This window comes from Oncorhynchus nerka, linkage group LG7 (assembly GCF_034236695.1).
Source record: "Oncorhynchus nerka isolate Pitt River linkage group LG7, Oner_Uvic_2.0, whole genome shotgun sequence".
NCBI classification, from domain to species: domain Eukaryota; kingdom Metazoa; phylum Chordata; class Actinopteri; order Salmoniformes; family Salmonidae; genus Oncorhynchus; species Oncorhynchus nerka.
In genome coordinates, this window is record NC_088402.1 from 31,929,936 (window position 1) to 31,956,225 (window position 26,290).

Sequence of the window (26,290 nt, forward strand, 5' to 3'; positions counted from 1 at the left end):
AAATCCTTTTTAATCCTTGTCATATGAAGATAAATAATAGGTACAATGTATTGGTGCTCATCAGCCATTGAACATAAACATTACACAACAAGTTGGAAATTGCAATTTGAGTGGTTTGGAAGGAATCAGTGACTAACCGCAAAATCAATCACTAGCCTGCTATTCGGTGGAGAGGGTGTGTGGTCCAAGTCTTGGTTTAAGGGTCTCTTTGCCAAGCTTAAAAGGATAAACATTCACATGCAACATCACGGGCAAGAAAAGGTTGAATAAATTGGCCATGCTCTCAATCCAGCATGACTTCTGCCTCATTCAAAACTGGAAACTCTGATCTGGGAAATCTCAGACTTCAGTGAGTTCAAGACAACTTGCAACTCTGAAAAAAAACGAGCTCAGACTGGGAAAATACGTTTTGAACTGTCATCCAACTCGGAATTCCAAGTCGGAAACTCGGGTGTCTTTCTAGAACTCCAACCTGAAGATCACCGTCGTCATGATTCGACCTTGTTTTATTTCCCCACCATAAATCCAGAGAATGCCAGACTTTAATGACGAAATCTGCCCACAAGACAGGACCACCACACCAGGTGAGCACAGCACAACAGGGTAAGTGGAAAAATGTCTTGTATGCTGCTGCATAAATGATGTAATTTGCCAGGGAGATATGTATACTGTAGCTAAGAAAGTAATACTAAGTGAATATTGTGCAGTAAGCTGTTAGTAGCCCATGTGCCTCACCCGAATCATTTGGTCCCTTCCCCCATCGCGAGACATCCGGGAATGCTTGTGAAACAGACCAAACAGACCAGGCAGGGTTTTGGTATTTGAGAAGTCAATTAGAGAAGGGAAAAATGATTCCTTAGTTGTTAATTTTCTCAAAATATAAAGGCACAACCTAGATTTGAGCCAATGTCTTAAGTAGTTATTTTGTGAATTTTTATTAGGATCCCCATTAGCTAAGGCCGTAACGTTAGTTAATCTTCCTGGGGTCCAACACCAATTAATAAGACATTACAAACAATTACAAATGAAAACATTTTACAAGTAGACAATACAGATCATTAAAATACCTGACAGGAAACACATTTAACATTGAGTTGATGGTTTCTATTTCCTGTCCAGTCATATGGTCTATTGCATTAGATGTTATTTTATTTTGTTATTGAAGGTGGATTTACTTTTTACCTGAAAAACATGCATTGGTAAAGAGCCCCATTCAGCTATAGAACTGTAGATTTAAGGTGATTTGTCCTTGGCTTGGGTTGTCTTAGATGCCCTGAATTTACCTGTCTGGTTTGGTGGTTATGAGTGTTGCTAGTATGTACGAACTGGCCTGAAAAATAGTGTTTTTAAAAATGTAAATATAACATTCAGAAGACTGGATAGTAATTTGTTTTCAATGTGAAGCCATGAGAGATTCTGATGCATTTGGATAATATTCATACGGATAGAGCAATGAAGAGATAATCAGGAAGCCCTGTTTAGAGCCATTTCAGCTTTTTTATATCTTTCGTTGCTGCAGATGACCATATAACTGGACAGGACTGAGTGTGATAGAACCAGGGATTGACCATATAACTGGACAGTACTGAGTGTGATAGAACCAGGGATTGACCATATAACCAGAGAGTACTCTAAGTGACCAGGGATTGACCATATAACCAGACAGTACTCTAAGTGTGATTGATTGACCATATAACCAGACAGTACTCTAAGTGTGACCATGGATTGACCATATAACCAGAGAGTACTCTAAGTGTGATAGGACCAGGGATTGACCATATAACTGGACAGTACTCTAAGTGTGATAGGACCAGGGATTGACCATATAACTGGACAGTACTCTAAGTGTGATAGGACCAGGGATTGACCATATAACCAGACAGTACTCCATGGATTGAGACAGTACTCTAAGTGATAGGACCATGGATTGACCATATAACCAGACAGTGTGATTGATTGACCATATAACCAGACAGTACTCTAAGTGTGATAGGACCATGGATTGACCATATAACCAGACAGTACTCTAAGTGTGATAGGACCATGGATTGACCATATAACCAGACAGTACTCTAAGTGTGATAGGACCAGGGATTGACCATTTACCTGGACAGTACTCTAAATGTGATAAGACCAGGGATTGAATCACCTGATTCAGAATGCTAGATGTTACATACTCTGAACATTTTCTTGGAACAGCAATTACCTTACCAATCTTAATAGCAATATTATCTATGTGTTCTGACCATGATAAAGCTGCATCCAACATGATGCCTTGTAGTTTCGTTTTTTCACTTGATCTACATGTCTTCTATTCATCGACAAATTCAATAAGGGATCATCAGCAAGCATATATCTTCAACCAAATACAATACATTTAGTTTTAGAAAAGTTCAACACAATTTGTTCATATCAACTCATTCAGACACCAGTCTTAGGTCAGTACATCTGTTAGCTCATTACATTCTGATGCTGCGGTATACATCGTAGAGTCATCGGCATATATTACTACTCTTGCTTTGTTCATTACTGGAGGTAAAGAGAAGTGGGCCTAGGCAGCTTCCTTGAGGAAGATCACAGCGTATATCTTTACTGTTTGAAAAGCTACCATTGAAGAACACCTTTTGCCTTCTCCTGGATAGATAGCTTTCCATCCAGGATAGAGCTGCAGACTTAACATAACATTTGAGTTTACCTAGTAACAGTTCATGAGCAACTACATCAAAAGCAGCACTGAAATCTAGCAACACTGCATCAACTAACTTCCTGTCATCCATACTCTTTAACCAATGATCTGTCATTTGTGCTAAGGCCGTATTCGTAGAATACCCTTTGTATGCATGTTGGAAACCTGTTATCAGACCATTACATGAGAAATAGTCCTTGATTTGTACAGATACAATTTTTTTCAAATAATTGACTGGACACAGGTAGGAAGCTTATATGATGACTATTAGGACCAGTGAATGCAGCTTTTTTTAATCCTTAGGTAGTGGAATAACCTTGGACTCTTTCCAGACTTCTGGGAACACCCCATACATCAAACACTTATTAAACATTTTAGAGATTAGGGTAGATAGTTGGTTAGCTGTAACTCTAAGCAATTTGGCGTGAAGATTATCTGTACCAGGTGAATTGTCATCCGAAAGAGACAACAGCATCCTTTCTACTTCTTCCCTTTCTACTTGGTGAAATTTGAACATGCATTGCCTGATACAATCTTTTATAAGGGTAGATGACATGGAGCCATCAGTTGGAATCATAGCATTCCTCAACTTGTCCACTTTGCCTGTAAAATATTCATTAAAGTAATTTGCGATGTCGTGTGGTTTTGTAATAAACATTCAACAAATTCAACAAAAGAGACAGACATGTTTCGAATTCCTACCCATAATAGCGTTCAACGTTTCCCCCAGTTTTTTCCCATCACCCTTTACTTCATATGGGGCGGCAGGGTGGCCTAGTGGTTAGAGAGTTGGACTAGTAACCGAAAGGTTGCAAGTTCATATCCCCGAGCTGACAAGGCACAAATCTGTCGTTCTGCCCCTGAACAGGCAGTTAACCCACTGTTCCTAGGCCGTCATTGAAAATAAGAATTTGTTCTTAACTGACTTGCCTAGTTAAATACAAATTTGTGTTGATAGAATCCCTTCTTTCCTTTGTTTAGCTTGGTAACCAGATTTCTTAATTTACAATAATTTTGCTTATCAAACTGCTTTTTAAAAATCATTCAATTTCTCAGCTCATCATCAATCCATGGGCACTGATTGACTTCACAGTGCATTTTCTTTTAAAGGGGCATGCTTATCAGCTATACTCATAAATAATTTAATAAGCTAACCTAGTGACATTTCAGGATCATCCTTACTGCACACTTCTGTAGCACCTTCTCTAGATTATTTTAGGGCCAGCCTTTGGTATTTTAGTTTGCCTAGAGTGCAACCAATTTATGATCACTATAACCTAGTACCACTGATACAGCTTTAGAACAATATTCTGCCATGTTGGTAAAAATGTGGTGGATACAAGTTGATGATGTGATACCGGACCTATTAGTGACGTTCTGGTTGGTAATTGTTCGAGTTGCGTCAATTCGAATCTGGTATCAGAATAAATATGACAATGAGTCATATTATAACCTGTTAGTACTCTAGGGGCAGTATTTCATTTTTGGATAAAAAGACGTGCCCGTTTTAAGCGCAATATTTTGTCACGAAAAGATGCTCGAATATGCTTGGAATTGATAGTTTTGGAAAGAAGAGAGTCTTACGTTTCCAGAACTGCAAAGATTTTCACTGTGAGTCCCTTAGAACAAATGCTTCGGGCAAAACCAAGATGTATGACCGACCAGGAAATGAACAGGATTTTTGAGGCTACGTTTTCCATGATCGCCTTATATGGCTGTGAATGCGACAGGAATCAACGGACACTTTATCTTGTTTCCCCAAGGTCTCTGCAGCATTGTGACGCATTTGTAGGCATATCATTGGAAGATTGACCATAAGAGACTACAATTGCCAAGTGTCCCTCTTGGTGTCTGCGTGGCATTTGGTGCGCAAAAGTCAGCTCCCAGTGTTTTTCCATTTGAATCAGACAACAAAGCAGGCTTCGAGGACGGTGCATTCAATGGAGAGATATATGAGAAACCACCTTCAGGATTGATTCAAACAACGTTTTCCATGTTTCAGTCGATATTATGGAGTTAATTCGGAAAAAAGTTCGACGTGTAGGTGACTGAATTTTCGGTTAGTTTCGGTAGCCAAATGCATAGTAACAAAAGGGAACGATGTGTCCTACACAAGAATCTTTCAGGAAAAACTGGACATCTGCTATGTAACTGAGAGTCTCCTCATTGAAACATCTGAAGTTCTTCAAAGGTAAATTATTTTATTTGATTCCTTGGCTGGTTTTTGTGAATATGTTGCGTGCTAAATGCTAACGCTAAATGCTAAGCTAGCTATCACCACTCTTACACAAATTATTGATTTTCTCTGGTTCTAAAGCATATTTTGAAAATCTGAGACGACAGGATTGTTAAGAAAAGGATAAGCTTGAGAGCAGGCATATTTATTTCATTTCATTTGCGATTTTTAGAAATCGCTAACGTTGCGTTATGGTAATGAGCTTGAGGCTGTAGTAACGATACCGCATGCGGGATGGGGCGGACTATGAGGATAAACTATATATAAACTGGAGTTTATTGTATACTATGTATTTTTTATTAGCTATCACAGTAGAGGCTGGGCGTGGTTTAAACTTGCTCAGCCTATTGCAGGCGCTCAGGCGGGTCCCCGCCTCTTGGCGCTTCTGTTGATAGATGTAACTGTTGCTGTGAAGAACATCCATGCGCTCATGCTCGATACCGTTATCTCGCACCTGGCTCCTGTTAACTAACAAAAGACCGCTTGTTCTCGCAACACCCCGCTCTGAATGTGCCCCCCCAACTCATTGAACAGTTCCTGTCTTCATGCTACTCTGTATTTTTCCATCATGAGAAAGGCCCATGGCCCTGAAACTGTTAACAATGTTTCAAGTCAGCTATGTTGCATAACACATACATACATCCACACAAGTCAACAGCAGATAATATTCAATCATATATATGGTAATGGGCTATAGTGCATAACACAGAAACCTCATAATCCCTCTTTTTACACCCCTATGGGGTGTAACCATACCATCCGATATACTAGGTTGCTGATGAACCCAGGAACTTTAAACCTTTATTTTGTGAATATATGAAGTGATGCAAGTCCCTTTGTTGATTAACATATATATAAACTGGAGTTTTTGATTACTCATTATCCTTTATTTCAGCGGTCCCAACATAGTAATATGTTAATAGCATTTAATGAAAATAATAAAAAGTTTATTATTAATAAAACCTTATTTTTTTAAATATTTTTTACAGAAAAACAGAAAAGAAAAATCAACCAAGAAAAATAGAAAAATAAAAAAATAAACAAGTGATATATGCTTTTGTCTCCCCCTTTTGACACCCATAAAGGGTGTCACTAATCAAAAACAGGATAAAACTTGATTGTTTATTGACATGTAAGATATAGGATAACTTTGGTCATGGAAAACAGAGTAAAGCAGAGCAAAGCATTATTATAAACCATCTGGTCCTCTCAGCACCTCCTATCCCGCACCAGGTGGGCACCATGCCACCCAGAGACTCCAAACCTTCACAACAGGGAGAACAAACATACTGGAAAGAAAACCTATCATAAAAATGTAAAACAAGGAACTGTGGTGGTGTAATATTTATTCTACTACCTCACCCACAGCATACCATGGGTCATCCTCAGTCAGTCTCATCCTCCCCTGAAAGCATGATTCAGTATCAGCATCTCCAACTGGAGCATCAAGCAAAGGCATCATGCCTGAAGCCTTCACCACATCTGTAACAGACTTCTTAAAACATGGTATGATGCAAGCAGCACAACACATCAATAATAAAAATACAAGAATTAGGGTCAGGAATCCAGTAACCGCCATACCAGTGTACTTACATAACCAGGCTCCCAACCAAGAGAACAGTCCAGACTCCTCCACCCCCGCCATGGTCCTCATCTCAGCAGATAGTGCATCAAGCCCACTAAGGGCCTTAGATATACTACCACCTCTATTCTGTCTGGCAACCCTAGATGTGGCCTCCAGCTGTTCAGACATACCAGTGAGTGCATCACAGGAGTAATTCACAAAACGCTGTTGATTATAGTAGATATAATTAATCCATGCAGTCTGTCTTGCATCCACTATGGCTGGACCTATAATAGGTAGTAAGTGCCAGAGTCCGTCATTCCTACCCAATGCCTGAAATTAATGAGGAACCCCAACAGGCAACCCCAACAGATTAGTGTGTATGTCAACTACATCCTCCGTCCATGGAGCACTACGTCTATGTCTCCCATGGGATGTAATGTTTTCAGGCCCCCTGGATACAGAACCCAACAGCTGTTCAGCAGTAACATCAACAATGGTCAGTGGAATTATCAAACTGGTCAGAGCAGACGTACCTTGCCAGTCTCCTCTAAGAATGGGTCTCAGTATTCTTTTGGGTCCACATATCCACCACACATCAGCCAGACCACTAGTTTGGTTTAGGCCTGCAACTGGCCAAGTGGCATTGATGGTCATGTTACTACTGCAATCAGCTTCAGGTGATCTCCCATAGTCCATGCCACTACCTGTACCTGTGATGCAACTGTAATTGCCTTTCTTTTCAGGGTCTTAGCTGTATACCTCATAAAAGACAGCCACAAATTGTCCCTACCATCAAAACCAGTCTCAGTGCCTAATTGATCAATAGCTGAATCGTCTCTAACGTTAATTACCTGAATGGGATTTGACACAGTGGTGGTGGGTGGTAGGCTCGGTCCAGGGGGTGGTAGAGGAGTGTGTCTGGCTCTGGTTCTTCTGGGACCTCTGTGGTTTTGGCAGTACCTTAATAGAAAACACACCCATCGTGTCTGTCCCGGTCCTTTGTAGTCCGAGGGTGTAAGTGCCTTCATCAGAGAGCTTAATGGTTTTGATGGTTAGTAGGATTTCATCACCTTTACAGAGTTCAACAGTGCTCCCAGATTTCCCCCATATCATGGAATACATATCCACCTTTGTGGGATCCCCTATGCTACAAGGATACCCTCTTCTCCAATCCCAGAACTGTCCCAAGTTGGCTATCATGCAATCCCCATACGGACACCCTCCCCCATTTTATACTTGGCTCTGCCCAGGTAACAACCTTACCAACTCTAAATAATGACTTAGGTAAGATTAGTATTATCATTATGTTCTGACATTATCATGTAGGAGCGCCCCTTTCATTCTCCACATGTCCAATTATTCCTTTTGTCTCCACTCAGTAACTGTTATCTACACATTCTGTTATCTTTGCTCGTCCTGGCTCCCCTTCTAAAACTTCTCCTCTCTGCTCTCCAACCTTCAAGGTCTCTGCAGTGCGGGGGAGGGCTCTTCGGTCTGCCTTTTCCCCCTATCTGTCTGTAGCTCTTTTTCTCATGTTTCCAAATTTTAACTAAAAGTCTCACTGTTTGGCTTTATCTAAACTCATGGATTTTTTTGAAAAACATGTCTATGATGGCAATTTCTAAAGTCCTTATATAGGTTAATTAAACTCCACTATAATTAATTTACTTTAAAAAAAATACATAAAAAATAAATAAATATATATAATTTAAAATGTCCCTTTAAGATATCTTGTCTCTGGGGACATGGAAATCCCCTTAAACCCAAAACATTTGCTACAAACAAAACCTAATAATTATAATAATACCCTCAAATAATTTGTTTTAAATTTCCTCAATGTTTCATGTAACTCATTCAGTTCTTTAAAGGATTGTCTCCCCAAAATGCTTTATACCCTGCCAATAAACTCAAACAATTGTGATAAACGTGCACTGTCCATTTAACATCAAATAAACTCAGCCTGCAATCCACTTTGCGGGCTTTTCATTGTTCCCCATAATGAAAACAGATTCTAATGTTAGTATACCTTAACCTCCTGTTTAACTTCAAATTCTGTTATCTGAACAATCAAACCAAAATCAATAACCGGGAATTATTGTAAAACGATATTCAGCTACTTTAAAAAAAATAAAAAAATGTATTTGGAACTTTCTTTTCTGTAAAGTCACTCACAGCTATAATGCACGCATTTTCCCTCTAAATGACACAACCAATTTTCTCTGTCATAATTTGAGGAACGTTATTGTGTAGTCAACGTAATTACGCAGTTTTACCTTCCAACTTCCTCTACCCCAAAATGTAAACGTACCATGTACTTCGCTAAATTCATAAGAACATTTCGATGGGCACAAATCTATCGTAATTGTCTCTTCATTATTATTTAGAATTCATCCGATTTAGATAACTGTCTCATCCCATGACCCAGCACCTTTAAAAAAATAAAATAAATACGACTCCATTCCCAATAGGCTATTCCAGTGATCATTTGGGAAACACAATGTATTACATAGAAATTTCCTCGCCATTATCTCGAACGAATTAGTCTCTCAATTCAACCTAAACAAACTATCAAAACGTTCAGTCATATCTTGAACAAATACTAATAACCGTATCAATCCGGGCAAAACCCATAAATATTTGAATTACAATCTAAATGAATTTTTGTCTGATGTCAAGGCTGAGACACGAACCCCAGCCCCCCGCATCGAAGGCAAAAACGTTACCCCAACGCCATTCAAATGATTGAGTTTCCCCGCCAATAACCATACGATTATAATTGTCTATACTAGCAAACTCCGGCACCGAGACAATTCCCAGAAAACATTACAATTCAAAGGCCAAGCTTTTCCCCAGCGAGGATTCTCCGTTTTAGCGTCTCCAATATCAACCCAGGCTCCCTGTCGACTGGGAGCCCGTTGGGCGCGGCAATGCTGCCTTCTTCTGTCCACTCCCTGTATAGCTTTTCTCCCCGCTTCTACCACCATTTATTTCTAAAGTGGACTTCAAAGTTTTCAACACCTTCTCAGCCTCTTGACTAGTCATTGTTAAGTACATTTGGGGTGTGTATCATATAATTTTTAGAATTATTTCCAATACCAATTTGCCACTTTTTTTCATGTCAACGTTGCTACTGTTGGTGTTCAAATACTGGAGAGTGAGACCAAATCATGGACGCTGGACAGAGTGGATTTCAGTTGTAACAAAAAGGCAGTTTATTGCGTCAAAGATATCTTGTCCTGCAGTTAAGCGTGCACGGACCTAGTCATATGACTCAGTAAGGAGTCAGCTGAAAAGGGTCCTAGACAGAGGTTACAGCAGATTTTATACATGGAATAATGTAGGTAGAGTCTTGTCGTGTTGGTCTTCTGACTGGTCCTGAAGAGTTGGAGGCGGGCCTGCTCTAGCCAGAGCAGGAGCCCCATTGGTGCACAGCAGAGTCCTCTGCTCTTGGCACCCGACCAGTAGAGAGGGGAAATTGCTGAATCAAAACCCGCGGCTACTTGGTCAACCAATTTATACTCATCTGGTACCCCCCTGGAGACGCCAATTGCATCAATGTAAGTTGGGTCCCCAGCTGAAGGGCCCACCGTGTGCTTGGTCCTGGTAGGCCAAATTTCAGGACCCAGGGCTTGTATGCGGGTGAGCAGATCTTGGACGCCCAACAATGTCCCTCCTCCTGTCATGTTGATGCATGTGAAGTTAGCTCTAGCCACACTAGAGGAGAATATCGGTTTCTTGACAATGGTGGAGACTACCGGATAAACAACGTCCCACTGTGAACAATTTGCAGGTGGGTTATCTTTGTTCATAAGGGGCATCATGCAATCCCCGGTAATAGCGGCTGGTACTATGCGGAGTAAAGGTCTAGCTCCCATGCAAACGACACAGCTTTGCAGGGTCGTGTTGGCTGCTTGCTCGGTCAATAAAAGCCAATTGTTAGAGAAACCGGAGATTCCGGTGGCAGTAAGAATGGTGTCATCAGAGGTGGTGGGAGTGGTGACTAAAATAGCAGGACCCCATTGATAGAGGAATTTTAGATTCCTCTATGCTTTAATTGCCAAAACCAATTTCACACTCGTTTCTATTCATTAATGAGGTGTAAGTTCATTAATTATGCATGAAGTAGATCGAGACCAGTCTTAAAAGCCAGGTAAAGAGCGTTTAATTCCAGAGAGTACTGAATGCTTACACACATTTCCACAGGTTATAAACTGAAAATGACGTCAGCGTTTTCCAAACGTTCCGTTTCACAAACAGAGGGCCCCTCTAACTTTCAAGCCTCCGCGTTATCAGCACGAAGTCAAGGCCAGTCAGCATAAATCAACATTCCCGACCATTTGGAGATGGCCCGTTCCCACCACCTGGAGATTTGTACAACTGAATGAACTAAGGAACAGACCTATTATTGTTACTAACTCCTGACTACATTATATACAATTGGGAAAGGGAGCAAGAGGGATAACTCACATGTACCGTACATTATAGCATTTGGACTAGTCAGTTTCTGATTGGAATGTATACATAATTAGTCATTTCAACCATATTTTCCTCTATCACCCATTCACCCTTCCCCTTAGATGTAGAGACTGGTATTGTTGTATCATCCTGGACAGTGACAGCAGAGGGCTGAGCCAGTTTTGTAATGCAGATTTTTAATTGCCAGTAGCGTGGAGCCTCGCTAGTATCTACATATGGGGCAAGTACAAAATCCTGACAACCCGTGTCAGAGCTTGGTCGAACAATTAGTTTGAGGTTGGAGCCAGTCCTGGTCAGCGACAATCTTCTTCTCCAATTCAGAACAGGTTGTCCCGACGAATAACTGGACCAGTCTGGACCAGTCTCCGCCACCAGGTTTTTCCATGACCAGTCCATATACCCCCCTTTAGTCATGTACCATTCAAACCTGGCGTAAACCAGTGCATGCCCTCCTAATCCATTCCTTGCATTTCCCAATACCCCCCAGGGCAGGGTAATGGTGGTGGTAGCATTAGAGGGCGCACATAAGATGGTGCTTCTAACCTTGTCAGGGGTGCATTGTTGGTTTGTGGGTGCAGTACTACACTTGGGACAGGAGTGATTGTAGGGAGTGATGTCAGAGACGGTGTTAGGGATGAGCGTTGGGGTGAGTGTACGTGATGTTTTAGGGTGTGATAGATGATCTATTAACCATGTGAAAGTGCCCAGGGACACCCCAAATATCAGTAGGAATATCACAAATAAGAGGCCAGATATCCCTAGCCTTACCCAGGGAGGGAGAAATGTCCCTCTAACTGGGCGAGGTTCCTTTTTCAGGGGAGGCGGAGTTTGATGCCGCATCACCTGAGTCAGGAGTGTCTTCATTTGGAATCGAATTTAGCCGATCAAATCAGCTCTGACTTCTGTCAGTGTTCTGGAAGGAGTTGGGGCTGGGGTGCAATGTGTAAGGTGGTGCCAAGGTGCGCCTGATTTACCTTTGACCTGGACTGAGTGTGAAGTAACCTCCTTCACTTCGTACGGTCCAGTCCACCTGGGTTCCAGCCACTTTCTCTTGTGGACTTTAACCCTCACCCAGTCACCAACTTTTACCTTCAGTAGTGGCGTGTCCCCCGGCAGCTCCCCTTCTTGGACCTTGCGAACCTGAGAAGAGTGCTGCAGAAAGTTCCGTCAATTTTTTTTACATAATCCGACATTTCAATTTGTTGTACATCAAGAGCGGGCATATGACCTCCCTCCCTTGGTGGACCAGGCATGACTCTACCAGTCATTATCTCATGAGGAGAGAGATGGGTGCCTGCTCCTGGTGAGGCTCTCATGGCCATCAGCACCAGAGGCAGGACTTCAAACCATGTCAACTTCGTACCTGCACATACTTTAGCTATCTTAGCTTTCAGCGTTAGGTTTGGTGTTCCACCAGACCTTGGGACCGGGGGGTGGTACACAGAACCGAATCTGTGTGTTATGCCAAATCTTTCTTCCACCTGTCTTAGGTGTTTGTTACTGAAATGTGAGCCATTTGTCAAATCTGATTTGTCTTGGGATGCCATACCTGGGTATTAGTTTGGTTTGTAGCCACTTAACGACTGACCTAACATCCTCCCTTGCTGTTGGTATTGCTTCTACCCATTTGGAGAACCCATCTACCATAACTAGGAGATAGTGTTTTCCTTTAGATACATTGTCGGGGGCCATGTCGGTGTATTCTATGCTAATGTCCTGAAAACATGCATTAGGTACTGGGTATGAGCCCATTGGTGTTTGATATGGTTTCTTTGGGTTGTGGCTGCCACATACGTTGCATTCGTCAGAAAGTAAGTCAGTCATTTCTTTCATGTGAGGGTGCCACCAGATGTGCGAGACCTTTTGAAGGGTCTTCAGTTTGCCTTCGTGTGTGGGGCCATGTGCTTCTCGTAAAAGTTCTGGGTCCATCAGTGTGGACTGCTCCATGGGCATAGGCTGAGTCTGTATAGATATTCACAGTCTTTCCTTTTCCTCTGATGAGGGCCTGCGTCAATCCGATGATTTCAGCTAATTGGGCAGATGCTGGTTGAGGGATGACGGCTGACTCAAGGGTGACATGTGAGCCGTCTGGAAGTTGCTGTACCACCGCATAGACTGCTATGTTTCCTTCTTCTCCTTTGTAGCAGCAGCCATCAGTGTACAGCCATTGGTTGGGATTGGTCAGTGGTTCATTCTTCAGGTCTGGTCTCAGTTTTAGTTCTTGTGCCGCTCTTTCAGCACAAGAGTGGGGCAGTCCTTCTTCAGCGTTGAGTGCATCTGCCATATTTTTGTCGGTGTTAACAAACGTGATATGTGACTGTGTGCATTTGTTCTGGATCTTGGTTTTTCTTTCAGCACTGAACGTGAATTCTTTACTCATGAGATACGCAGCAACGCCATGATGGGTGTGGATCTCCAATGGATGACACATCACAAGGTGAGCTGTTTTCTCAATAGCTTTTGCTACTGCAGCAACGTATCTGGAGCATGTTGTCTGTCCTACCTCAATGTGGTCAAGTTTGGAAGAGTGGTACATCAATACCCTTCTCTCCCCCTCTTGTTTCTGGAATAGGACGGACGAGGTGAATCCTTCCTTTTCAGAAACATCCAAATGGAACTTAATGTTATAGTCAGGTGCAATCAGCGCTGCTGCCGCTGATAGATCCGTTTTCAGGAGTGCAAAAGCTGTTGATGCTTCAGCCGTCCTGGCCAGGGGTGCATGGAGGTTCCTTGGTCGTAGGATGACCGGTGCTGCCACCCCCTCTGGGCCACACACAATGGTACAACACCTGATAGGTGGGGTCAGGTGCATCATGTCTTCGTCCCAGTCTTCAGTGTAGAGGCAGTCATCAGTGTCTCAGCTTGGGGAGTCTTATATGGGTGCAGAGTGTAGATTTGAGCTTTCAGTTGGTTGAACTTAAACTGGATGTGAGGGGTGGCAGGCCCTGTGGGTAGGCATTTTAGCCAGTACACTTCTTGGGTTTCAGACAGCGTGGGCGTCGGCAGGAGTGGCATCATCATAATTCTTACTGGGCGATCAGGTGTTGAAGAGGGAGGGTTGGTGGATACTTCCACTCCACTTTCAGTAAGATATATGGTGCACCCCATTTTGCATAAGAGGTCCCGTCCTAGTAGGTTGATCGGGCATTTTGAACAGTACAGGAACTGGTGTTTCAACTGAGATTTCTCCCAGGAGAATGTTAAAGGGATAGTGCGGCTTTGAGCCTCAGGTGATCCCGTGACCCCTACCACCGATATGGAATCAGATGACAGCATTTGAGGGAACTTGATAGCAGAATAGGTGCATCCTGTGTCTACCAGGAACTGATGGGGGACACCCTCAACTTCGCACATCATTGTTGGTTCAGTGTGCTGTTGAAAGTGTTGTCTCCCTTCTCCTGCCGTGGGTGGTGGGCATCTTCATGGCCAGGGCATGGTGTTTGTTCCCTGCCATACCTTGGAACTGTGGTTGGTTGTAATCTTGCTGTTGCTGCTGCATGTGGCTAGATCCTGGGTGGTTGTATGCTGGCTGTTGCTGAGGTCCTGGTTGGTTGTAGTGTAGATGAGGGGGTCCTCCTCTTCCTCTCCCTCTTCCTGGTGCTCCTCCACGTCCTCTTCCCTCCATTGCTGTTGCTGCGGGGAGAGTAGTTTCAGGCAATATCTGGCATAGTGAACGGGAATTCCGCAGTTATAACACTGGTAGTTTCCCCCTCTGGGTGGTCCAGTGTAGGGGCCCCGTTGAGCCCATTGTAGCTGTTGCAGGATATACTGCTGTGGGGGAGGGTATTGGGGTGGTGGGGAGTTGCTCACACACAATCTGCTCTCCTGTTATTCCGAAGCTCATAGCCCCATTCAGCTGGCCCGCCTGTATTGCGGGCTGGGTCCTGGTGAGGAAAGGGTTGCCTTTGAACGGGTTGTGAGACGGGCCACGTTGATTGTGCCCCATTGAATATGGTGGAGGTTGGGCCACCTCTATTGGAATTTCTGGATATAGTGTGGGAGGAGCAGATGCCGTGTAGGTGTTGTCAGTTTTGGGAGGCTGTGGGAGAATAGTCGTGTGGAGCTTTGGTATCTGCTGACGTTGCAGAGACCATGCACATTATGTCTGGGTTCTTCTTAGGTTGCACCCTCCTACACTCCCCTATCGCCCATGTCCCTATCTTTAGCTCTGCTTCTGCTCTCTCTCTCTCTCGTGCCCTCCTTTTTGAACATGTGTATCTTGTTCCTCTCCGTCTCACTTGCTCTTGCTTCCTCTACTGCGTCCTCTAGCTCTTTCTGCATAGTTTGGAGTTTCCCCCCTGTAGGGGGTCCCCCGCTAAAGCAACCTGCTTGTGTCCATTTTAGTTTTATCCGTTCCCACACTTTCTTCACTTTGCTATACTGTTCTTTCCCTCCCGCTCTATCAATCATGCTCTGATCTAAATATTCATTGAATTTGAGTTTGGGCGTGGTGGCTGCAGACATTTGATCTAATTCGTCTGATAATGTGTATAATGCGTTATCTAGGTATATTCAGTTCTTATTATGTGGTGTTTATTTCTATCTTTGTATGCTTAGCCCGTCCTCGGTCGAAACCAGGGATGTATTCGCGGTGTCGGCACAGACTTATCTCTTGTGTCTCACCCTCGCACGCAAATATTTATCAGTATGTGGTGACAGCTACGTGTGTGTTTCTCCGGTAGTTTATTTGAATTTGTTCAGCGATTTATTTAGGTATTTTCTATAAATGATTTGGCGATTTCCTTTTGGAACAATATATTAGTGAAATCAGGCGGTTCTATAACAATTGTCAGAATAATTTTATCACTTTGGGAACCGGTATTTTTATTCGGATTTGTTCAGTGAATTATTTAAATACTTTCTAAAAATAATTCACCAATCACCTCCCGGAACAATATATTAGCAAACGGTTCTATAACGATTGTCTTTAGGAAATCTCTTTAGGAAATATCGATAGGAATTGGAAAACCTAAAGTTGTTCAGCGAATTACTTAAATACTTTCTAAAAATAATTCAGCAATCACCTCTTGGAACAATATATTAGTAATTACAGGCGGGTGTGTAATAATTATCAGAATAATATTAGCATCCTGGGGAATACCAACAGCAGATAGGAAAACAGCAACCAGTCAGTATTCAGCACGGCGGCTGGGTTAATTCACAGCTCGGCGACTGGTATGGGCAGTATTTGGGCTCGGCGGCCGTCAATTTTACACCGTTTATGTATTCACAGCATGGCAATTATTCCTCAACAAATGTTTTCTCTGAATTGGGCACCAATGCATCCCCAGTCACGGAATCGTGGAACGTCAAATCTGGTTATATTAATTCTACCTGACCTCACTTCATACACAACCTATTCAAGAATAGGACAGTTTTCTATGCAGATTTCAGTCCATCAATTCATTTAACTTCACTTCATACACAACCTAATCAATAGGACGGTTTTCTATGCAGATTTCAGTTCATTTATTCATTTAACTTCACTTCATACACAACCTAATCAATAGGACGGTTTTCTATGCAGATTTCAGTTCATTTATTCATTTAACTTCACTTCATACACAACCTAATCAATAGGACGGTTTTCTATGCAGATTTCAGTTCACTTATTCATTTGGTCAACACATTAACAAATCATACAGACATTTCATAAAAGGTTCTATTATGCACAAGATATCTTTTGAACTATGCCTTCACAGTTTTAGTAGCAATTTAGCAACGATTCATACTCACACTCAGTACTACTGATCAAAATTTGGTTGTAGGCTAAGATACAATATGCAGATTTTGATTTAAAAACAGGCTATGCTTACCTTTTGGTTGAGCTCACTGATCAGTTTCCTGAGGCAAGTCGAATGGTTGAAGGTCTCCTGGACTACAGGTCACTCTTCCGTCTGATTCGAACCGGATGATTGTCTCGCCTCTCACACTGACTTATCGTGGATATAATTCAGGAAGAAAACCATCCTCTGCTACCAAGTTTTGTTGGTGTTCAAATACTGGAGAGTGAAACCAAATCAGAATGGATTTCAGCTGTAACAAAAAGGCAGTTTATTGCGTCAAAGATATCTTGTCCTGCAGTTAAGCGTGCACGGACCTAGTCATATGACTCAGTAAGGAGTCAGCTGAAAAGGGTCCTAGACAGAGGTTACAGCAGATTTTATACATGGAATAATGTAGGTAGAGTCTTGTCGTGTTGGTCTTCTGACTGGTCCTGAAGAGTTGGAGGCGGGCCTGCTCTAGCCAGAGCAGGAGCCCCATTGGTGCACAGCAGAGTCCTCTGCTCTTGGCACCCGACCAGTAGAGAGGGGAGTGAAGTGTGTGTGTTCGTGCGATGAAATGTCTGTGTGTCCAGGAGTTGTGAGATAAGGGGAACTGAAACTGGCAGTTACTGGCTGGGTGTGAGTGTTTGTGCAATGAAATGTCTGTGTGTCAAGGAGTCGTGAGATAAGGGGGACTGAAATGTTTTGACAGGGGTGCGTGCAATGACTTGAGTCAGGCGGGTTAGTTTGGCGCTCTATAACTGTTTGTGCGGTTAGCATCCTTGTGACAATGGGGAACCATGTTTTGTGCAACAGCAGTCTTGTGTCTCAGTCATGGGGTGTGTTGTGCAAGCTTTAGGCTCTAAAGCAGCCTGAGGGCACTAAGGCCACCTAAATATATGTGCTTGATATATGAGCTATGTATATGAATATATGTATATATGACACTACCTCCTTAGTCAATTATGACTTCAAGAAATACCCGTAGGTCGTTCAAACTGGTATTAGCTATTCCCACTCAATACCCAATGTACTACATTCATTCAGTGAACTCAACTTATTTCCAATAAAACCCATCTCATTACCCTTAGGTCATTCAACTGTTATTGTATGCCGACTAATAACTAATGTACCACAGTCACTCGAGGAACTTATCTTATTTCCAATATAACACAGGTCTCTTGCCTGTACTATTATCCGTAGACCACAATCATTCGATTTGTCCTTATCAAATCTTCATTCACACCAGTAAGTACGCCGACTCACCCACACAAACCAGTAGGTACGCCGACCCACCTAGTACATTACATTCGCTGTTATATTGCCGTTCATCCACACTCACACAAGTAGGTTCGCCGACCCACCCTCACATAAACCAGTAGCTTCGCCGAACTACCTAGTACATTACATTCACTGTCATACCGTAAAAGTGATCGATCAGTTCAAAATTGCATTTACCACTATGTAATCCTTATGATCCTTTACCAATATAAATTAATAGAATTGTTACTTACATCAAACAGGTGTCTCACAAAACTATATTTGGATAACTCCAATGTGCAGAACTTTAGTTTTTCACAACAGGTGTCTGCCTACCTTTTTTAGTTGACCGGTCAGGATTTGTGAGACACACCGTCCGACGACAGTACTGGCCAATCGGCTGGCACACCAATGTCCAGCGATGTCCTTTACCAGATCACGTCGGTGGTCACCATGTTAGAGTTGCGTCAATTTGAATCTGGTATCAGGATAAATATGACAATGAGTCACCGATTGTATACTATGTATTTTTTTATTAGCTAAGCAATAAGTGGTAAATGCAATTTTCGTATATACGGGCTCTCTGTCCCACCTCGCAGGGCAAACAGAGAACTGACAGGATGTATGTAAACAGTATTGTGATAGACATAGTTCCAACCCGTCTGTTGGCCTATCACAGTAGAGGCTGGGCGTGGTTTAAACTTGCTCAGCCTATTGCAGGCGCTCAGGCGGGTCCCCGCCTCTTGGCGCTGCTGTTGATAGCTGTAACTGTTGCTGTGAAGAACATCCATGTGCTCATGCTCAATACCGTTATCTCGCACCTGGCTCCTGTTATCTAACAAAAGGCCGCTTGTTCTCGCAACACCCCGCTCTGAATGTGCCCCCCTCAACTCCTTGAACAGTTCCTGTCTTCATGCTACTCTGTATTTTTCCATCATGAGAAAGGCCCATGGCCCTGAAACTGTTAACAATGTTTCAAGTCAGCTATGTTGCATAACACATAAATACATCCACACAAGCCAACAGCAGATAATATTCAATCATATATATGGTAATGGACTATAGTGCATAACACAGAAACCTCATATAATGTCATAACTTGCGCCAGGTAACATACAGTTGAACATGTTATTACGACCTTTAGCTAGCCAAAGCCACCATGACATCACCTAAAAGTGTGATCGGGGATTTCTATTGGAGAAGAGTTTTAGCTAACATGCATGCTTTACTGTCTGTGAAAATGTACAGTTTTTCGGAACTCACTTCACTCATACATAGAGTGAGGGGTGCGCTGCTGGTGCTGGCACATGCCCAGATCAAATACACCGCTGCAGTCGACGTGGCCTCAAACCAATCTTAGATTGTACGATTTGCTTCAATTCTGTAATCACAATCTAGTCTAATTGGTATCAAGATTTTAAATGGGTGTACATCGCACAATGTGACGTGATAATCATAACAGACGTAATCCTGGTGCTGACTGATTAGCCGAAATGTAGGTTATTTTTCGGTTAATTGACAGACATCTGTTCAATAGTTTTTTCTGTGAGCTCAATGTGCATACCAGATCAAGCCCGAACTGTGCGATGTAGTAGGGCGTTTCCAACAGGCCAATATTAAACACAGTTTAGCGCAGAAAACGTAATTAACTACCATGATCATAATCCATTTTGCGCCTACTTGTCAGTTCTGTGTTTCTTTCAAGCCTGCTACATTAGGTTAGTGTAGGAAAGAGAAGGGGAGGAAGAGCAGAGACAGAAGCATGCGTGATCGAGAGGGATATAGACAGCAGTTGCTTTGTGAGGTATCTACCTGAAAATACGTGATCTATAGGCCTTATTTACTTTGAAGAACTACGAAAATTGTGATATTGTCAGACAGCATAGGCAGCAGCTCTACAGAGATGATGATTTGGTATTAAATAATAAAGTAATAAAATAAAGCAAATGTAACATACACAACAACTGAAATATTTTATAAAGTAATGTAATGTGAATAAATGATGGTTAATAAGTGATAAGCAGTCACTACCGTCAAGGGACTTTTATGAATTGTTTTATTCTGTGTTATTACAGCATTCAACCCACATAATGCATAGTGCATTTAATGTGGGCCAATTGTGCCCAATCACGGCCAGATGTTATACATCCTATTGCACTGAGATGCAGTGCCGTATATATGTATATATATGGCCCCATATATATATATATATATATATATATATATATATATATATATATATATATATATAATTATCTATTATGTTAATTTATTTTTGAGTACAGACTAGCTAAAAAAGTGAAAAGAATAAAGATAATTTTCTGGTTTAAAAAAAAGTGAAGGTCCAAAATCATAAGTTTGCACACCCTATTTTAAATTGCTCCATGGAATAACTTTGCAGCTGTTTCTGATTAATAAACAATGCCATGCTGGTGGGTTGTAACATTCAAATAAAATCCAGAATTTCTGCTGGTGCAAATTTAGGCCCGCTTGCGCTGTGACTTGGGCTGTGTTTAGACAGGCAGCCCAAATCAGATTTTCTTTTAATAAACTAATTGGTCTTTTGACCAATCTGATCAGCTCTGAGAAAGATCTGATGTGAAAAGATCCAATGTGATTGGTGGAAAGGCCGACTAGTGGTGGGAAAAAAATCTAAATTGGGCTGCTTGTTGAAACACATCCTTACTGCCTTGTGTAGTTGGTATATCAGTTGGGTGTATGTTTGGCTGTGTTTAGACACACATTCCAATTCTGATTTTTTCTTCTTCACTAATTGGTCTTTTGACCATCAGATCATCCCTGAAAAATAGTTCTGAAAAGACCAACTAGCGTGGGAAAAAATCTTAATTGGGTTGCCTGTATGAAAATGCAGTCGTCATCACTGTTTGCTTGATTGATCATGTTCAGCTGCATGTCATTGTGATGTCATAACGATAGCCCTCTTGCTTGGATGAATTTCTTAACTCTCTGATTGGGAAGATCTCAATTGCTTACCCTTCGAGTCCTCTCTCCTTGTCTCCTTCTCAAAACCCATTGGATGAGAAAGCCAGAGGTCCCGCCCCTCTGATCGGCTTCTTCAATGGGCTTTGAGAACGAGGTGAGGAGAGAGAACGTGAGGAGTAAGCAATTCTCCCTTAACTTCTTCCTTCCTCCATCCTTGATTGATTTCAAATCTGTTCTCTCAACAAAGACATAAAGCTGAACGTGATCAATCAATGAGCCAGTGATTGAATGGCAGTTGCAGGTTCAGGCAATAAATATACTCCCAGCTAGTATGGCAACAAAGCAAGATAGTAAATCACAGTGGGCTTAAGGGTTCAACTTGGCAACTATAGTGGTGGCTTGTCTGTTGGTACTTAGATATGGCTTTTGGAATTAATTTGTGGTAAGAGTCTTTGAACAATGTGTTTTTGATCTACTACATGGGTCCTGCTTGACCTTTTGATGTTAAATTTCACTTGTGTTGCACAGGCACTGAATTTATTTTCTTTACAGGATCGTGTTGCTTTGCTCCATATTCTCAGAACATTTAAGATCTGCTTGTGCTCCACATGGTAAGGCATAAACAATACATTGTGTTTTTTTGTTTGTTGAAGACCAGCCTTAAAATTGCGGTGACTCTTAATTCCCTTAATCTGTTTAGATGCCCAGAGATTAAGAGGCTACATGTATTCTGGCTCTTCCCAAGTGGAATATGAACAGAAACAACCAGGTGATGGCTATCCTCAGGATCCAATCAAACCAACTTTTAGTACTTCAAGATCTGTCCAGAGTGATGCTACTCCCAGAGAGACTGGCCCCAACACCCATAACCAGGAACTATCCCGCAGAGGCTCTGCTTCAAGCTCTATCCAGCCTGCCCCAAGAATGTTAGGCCTCTCTGGCTCTATAGCCAGTAGAACCTCTGTCAGCCACAACAAGCGTCACACCCGTGCCAGTATAACCTCAGGCCAAAGTGTCACCAGCCCTAGTGCAGTGAAGATGGTTTCAAGTTGGGAAGCAAAAACCTTTCCATTACAGCCTCGTTCAAGCAACTCTGGATCTGTTCAGAATTTCCTGAGAAGCCATTTATTCAAAGCAACCCCCCAGAATTCTGTGGCACAAAGTGGAATCTACCAGTCCGTAAGGGAAATGGCTTCCACCCCTTACCTTCAAGCTCCCTCACGTGGTTCTTCAGGAACTTCATTTAGACCAGGTCCTCTGCATTTTGGGTCTACTGAAGGTGGGAGTGCAACAAATGCGTACAAGCCCAGCTTCTCTCAATATGTCAAGCCATACCAGAGTAGATATGCCTCCGCCAGTAGTGGTTCAACTTCTAGTCAATATGCCCAGAGTATAGATGTTGCCTCCAAAAGCAGCAATATCCCTATACTTAGCCTGGGGTCTAGCTCCAGTCTCTTTACCCCGAGTTCTACGCCTAGTAAACACTCCTATGGAACCTACACGCCTGGCTCTACCCTTGGTGCAACACCACGCCAGAGCATGTTTACCTCTAACCAGGGTGGCAGTGCTTCAATCTACAGCCAGAATGTCCTTGCCGCCAACCAGAAGCCAAGCAGCACTACACCTGCCGACAGCAACCACAGACAAGTCTCTGGTCAGGTGGGGACTACCAGCCTAGTTATGTTGCAAGTAGTGGGCCAATCTCCATCCTCTACAGTTCTGCCCAGGCTGGCAGTTCTTCAACTTATGTCCAGAAACCAAGCACCTCTAAACCTGCCCCCAGGCAAAGCTATCAGCGCAGCTATACTCCCAATGCTGTGAAGTCTATCCCTAGCTATGCCAGAGGACCTACCCAGAGCAGTACCACCACACCTCAAAGCGTTGTTCTGGTCTACATCTACAACATCCCAGCACGCTATGGTGGCACTCATATCAGTCGGCTCAAAGACAGTAATCATAGTGGGCGTAGTGCCTCCACTAGCCACTCCAAAACCAGCTCAAGTGTTAACAAGCCACAGCAAAACCACACTCCACCTGCCAAACAGGAGGGTCCCAGCACTCCCTACGTCCAAGTCTCACACTCTTCTAGATGGGAGCCCAGAACATGACTAAGTGAGAGCTGTAACCACCAGTTGAGGTGATTGGTGTTTATTTTTATGCTACTTAGCCTGTTAGGTTTACACGGGCAGCTTATTGATCTTTTTGCCACTGCTCTTGAAAATTGGGGGGGTAGTAATCAGAATTGGGCAGCCTGTCTTCATGTTTGCTCGTTAATAATCTACTGTTTATCTTCTAGGTGCTGAGACCATGAAGTGATGCCAGGCGCTGTACTTCAATGGTTTTAATAAATAATGCTGAATCTTATCCAAGTTCAGTCTCACTGTCTCCATTAAGTTTATTTTACTGACATGTCTGCTTGGTCCAGCAGGACTTTTTGAATGCTGGCATTTGTTAAGCTGTTGCATGACTGGACCTCTACGATGAGCCTGAAGCTGTGTTGGGCTTAACATTTGCTGTGTGATAGGACCAGGGATTGAATCACATGATTCAGAATGCTAGATGTTACATACTCTGAACATTTTCTTGGAACAGCAATTACCTTACCAATCTTAATAGCAATATTATCTATGTGTTCTGACCATGATAAAGCTGCATCCAACATGATGCCTTGTAGTTTTGTTTTTTTTCACTTGCTCTACATGTCTTCTATTCATCAGCAAGCATATATCTTCAACCAAATACAATACATTTAGTTTTAGAAAAGTTCAACACAATTTGTTCATATCAACTCATTCAGACACCAGTCTTAGGTCAGTACATCTGTTAGCTCATTACATTCTGATGCTGCGGTATACATCGTAGAGTCATCGGCATATATTACTACTCTTGCTTTGTTCATTACTGGAGGTAAAGAGAAGTGGGCCTAGGCAGCTTCCTTGAAGATCACAGCATATCTTTACTGTTTGAAAAGCTACCATTAAAAGAACACCTTTTGCCTTCTGGATAGATAGCTTTCCATCCAGGATAGAGCTGCAGACTTAAAAACATAACATTTGAGTTTACCTAGTAACAGTTCATGAGCAACTACATCAAAAGCAGCACTGCAATCTAGCAACACTGCATCAACTAACTTCCTGTCATCCATACTCAACCAATGATCTGTCATTTGTGCTAAGGCCGTATTCGTAGAATACCCTTTGTATGCATGTTGGAAACCTGTTATCAGACCATTACATGAGAAATAGTCCTTGATTTGTACAGATACAATTTTTTTCAAATAATTGACTGGACACAGGCAGGAAGCTTAAATGATGACTATTAGGACCAGTGAATGCAGCTATTTTATCCTTAGGTAATGGAATAACCTTGGATTCTTTCCAGACTTCTGGGAACACCCCACACATCAAACACTTAAACATTTTTAGAGAATAGGGTAGATATTTGGTTAGCTGTAACTCTAAGCAATTTGGCGTGAAGATTATCTGTACCAGGTGAATTGTCATCCGAAAGAGACAACAGCATCCTTTCTACTTCTTCCCTTTCTACTTGGTGAAATTTGAACATGCATTGCCTGATACAATCTTTTATAAGGGTATATGACATGGAGCCATCAGTTGGAATCATAGCATTCCTCAACTTGTCCACTTTGCCTGTAAAATATTCATTAAAGTAATTTGCGATGTCGTGTGGTTTTGTAATAAACATACCCTCTGATTCAACAAAAGAGACAGACATGTTTCGAATTCCTACCCATAATAGCGTTCAACGTTTCCCCCAGTTTTTTCCCATCACCCTTTACTTCATACATTTTGTGTTGATAGAATCCCTTCTTTCCTTTGTTTAGCTTGGTCACCAGATTTCTTAATTTACAATAATTTTGCTTATCAAACAGAGTACCATATTTATCTGCTGCTTTTTAAAAATCATTCAATTTCTCAGCTCATCATCAATCCATGGGCACTGATTGACTTCACAGTGCATTTTCTTTTAAAGGGGCATGCTTATCAGCTATACTCATAAATAATTTAATAAGCTAACCTAGTGACATTTCAGGATCATCCTTACTGCACACTTCTGTAGCACCTTCTCTAGATTATTTTAGGGCCAGCCTTTGGTATTTTAGTTTGCCTAGAGTGCAACCAATTTATGATCACTACAACCTAGTACCACTGATACAGCTTTAGAACAATATTCCTGCCATGTTGGTAAAAATGTGGTGGATACAAGTTGTTGATGTGATACCGGACCTATTAGTGTCGTTCTGGTTGGTAATTGTTCGAGTTGCGTCAATTCGAATCTGGTATCAGAATAAATATGACAATGAGTCATATTATAACCTGTTAGTACTCTAGGGGCAGTATTTCATTTTTGGATAAAAAGACGTGCCCGTTTTAAGCGCAATATTTTGTCACGAAAAGATGCTCGAATATGCTTGGAATTGATAGTTTTGGAAAGAAGAGAGTCTTACGTTTCCAGAACTGCAAAGATTTTCACTGTGAGTCCCTTAGAACAAATGCTTCGGGCAAAACCAAGATGTATGACCGACCAGGAAATGAACAGGATTTTTGAGGCTACGTTTTCCATGATCGCCTTATATGGCTGTGAATGCGACAGGAATCAACGGACACTTTATCTTGTTTCCCCAAGGTCTCTGCAGCATTGTGACGTATTTGTAGGCATATCATTGGAAGATTGACCATAAGAGACTACAATTGCCAAGTGTCCCTCTTGGTGTCTGCGTGGCATTTGGTGCGCAAAAGTCAGCTCCCAGTGTTTTTCCATTCGAATCAGACAACAAAGCAGGCTTCGAGGACGGTGCTTTCAATGGAGAGATATATGAGAAACCACCTTCAGGATTGATTCAAACAACGTTTTCCATGTTTCAGTCGATATTATGGAGTTAATTCGGAAAAAAGTTTGACGTGTAGGTGACTGAATTTTCGGTTAGTTTCGGTAGCCAAATGCATAGTAACAAAAGGGAACGATGTGTCCTACACAAGAATCTTTCAGGAAAAACTGGACATCTGCTATGTAACTGAGAGTCTCCTCATTGAAACATCTGAAGTTCTTCAAAGGTAAATTATTTTATTTGATTCCTTGGCTGGTTTTTGTGAATATGTTGCGTGCTAAATGCTAACGCTAAATGCTAAGCTAGCTATCACCACTCTTACACAAATTATTGATTTTCTCTGGATCTAAAGCATATTTTGAAAATCTGAGACGACAGGATTGTTAAGAAAAGGATAAACTTGAGAGCAGGCATATTTATTTCATTTCATTTGCGATTTTTAGAAATCGCTAACGTTGCGTTATGGTAATGAGCTTGAGGCTGTAGTAACAATACCGCATGCGGGATC

At 42.0% G+C, this 26,290-nt stretch overlaps 1 pseudogene; it reads left to right on the forward strand.

The window, feature by feature from the left end:
* The first annotated feature begins 21,213 nt into the window (after positions 1-21,213).
* Positions 21,214-23,297, forward strand: LOC135572442 (uncharacterized; annotated as a pseudogene).
* The last annotated feature ends 2,993 nt before the right edge of the window (positions 23,298-26,290 follow it).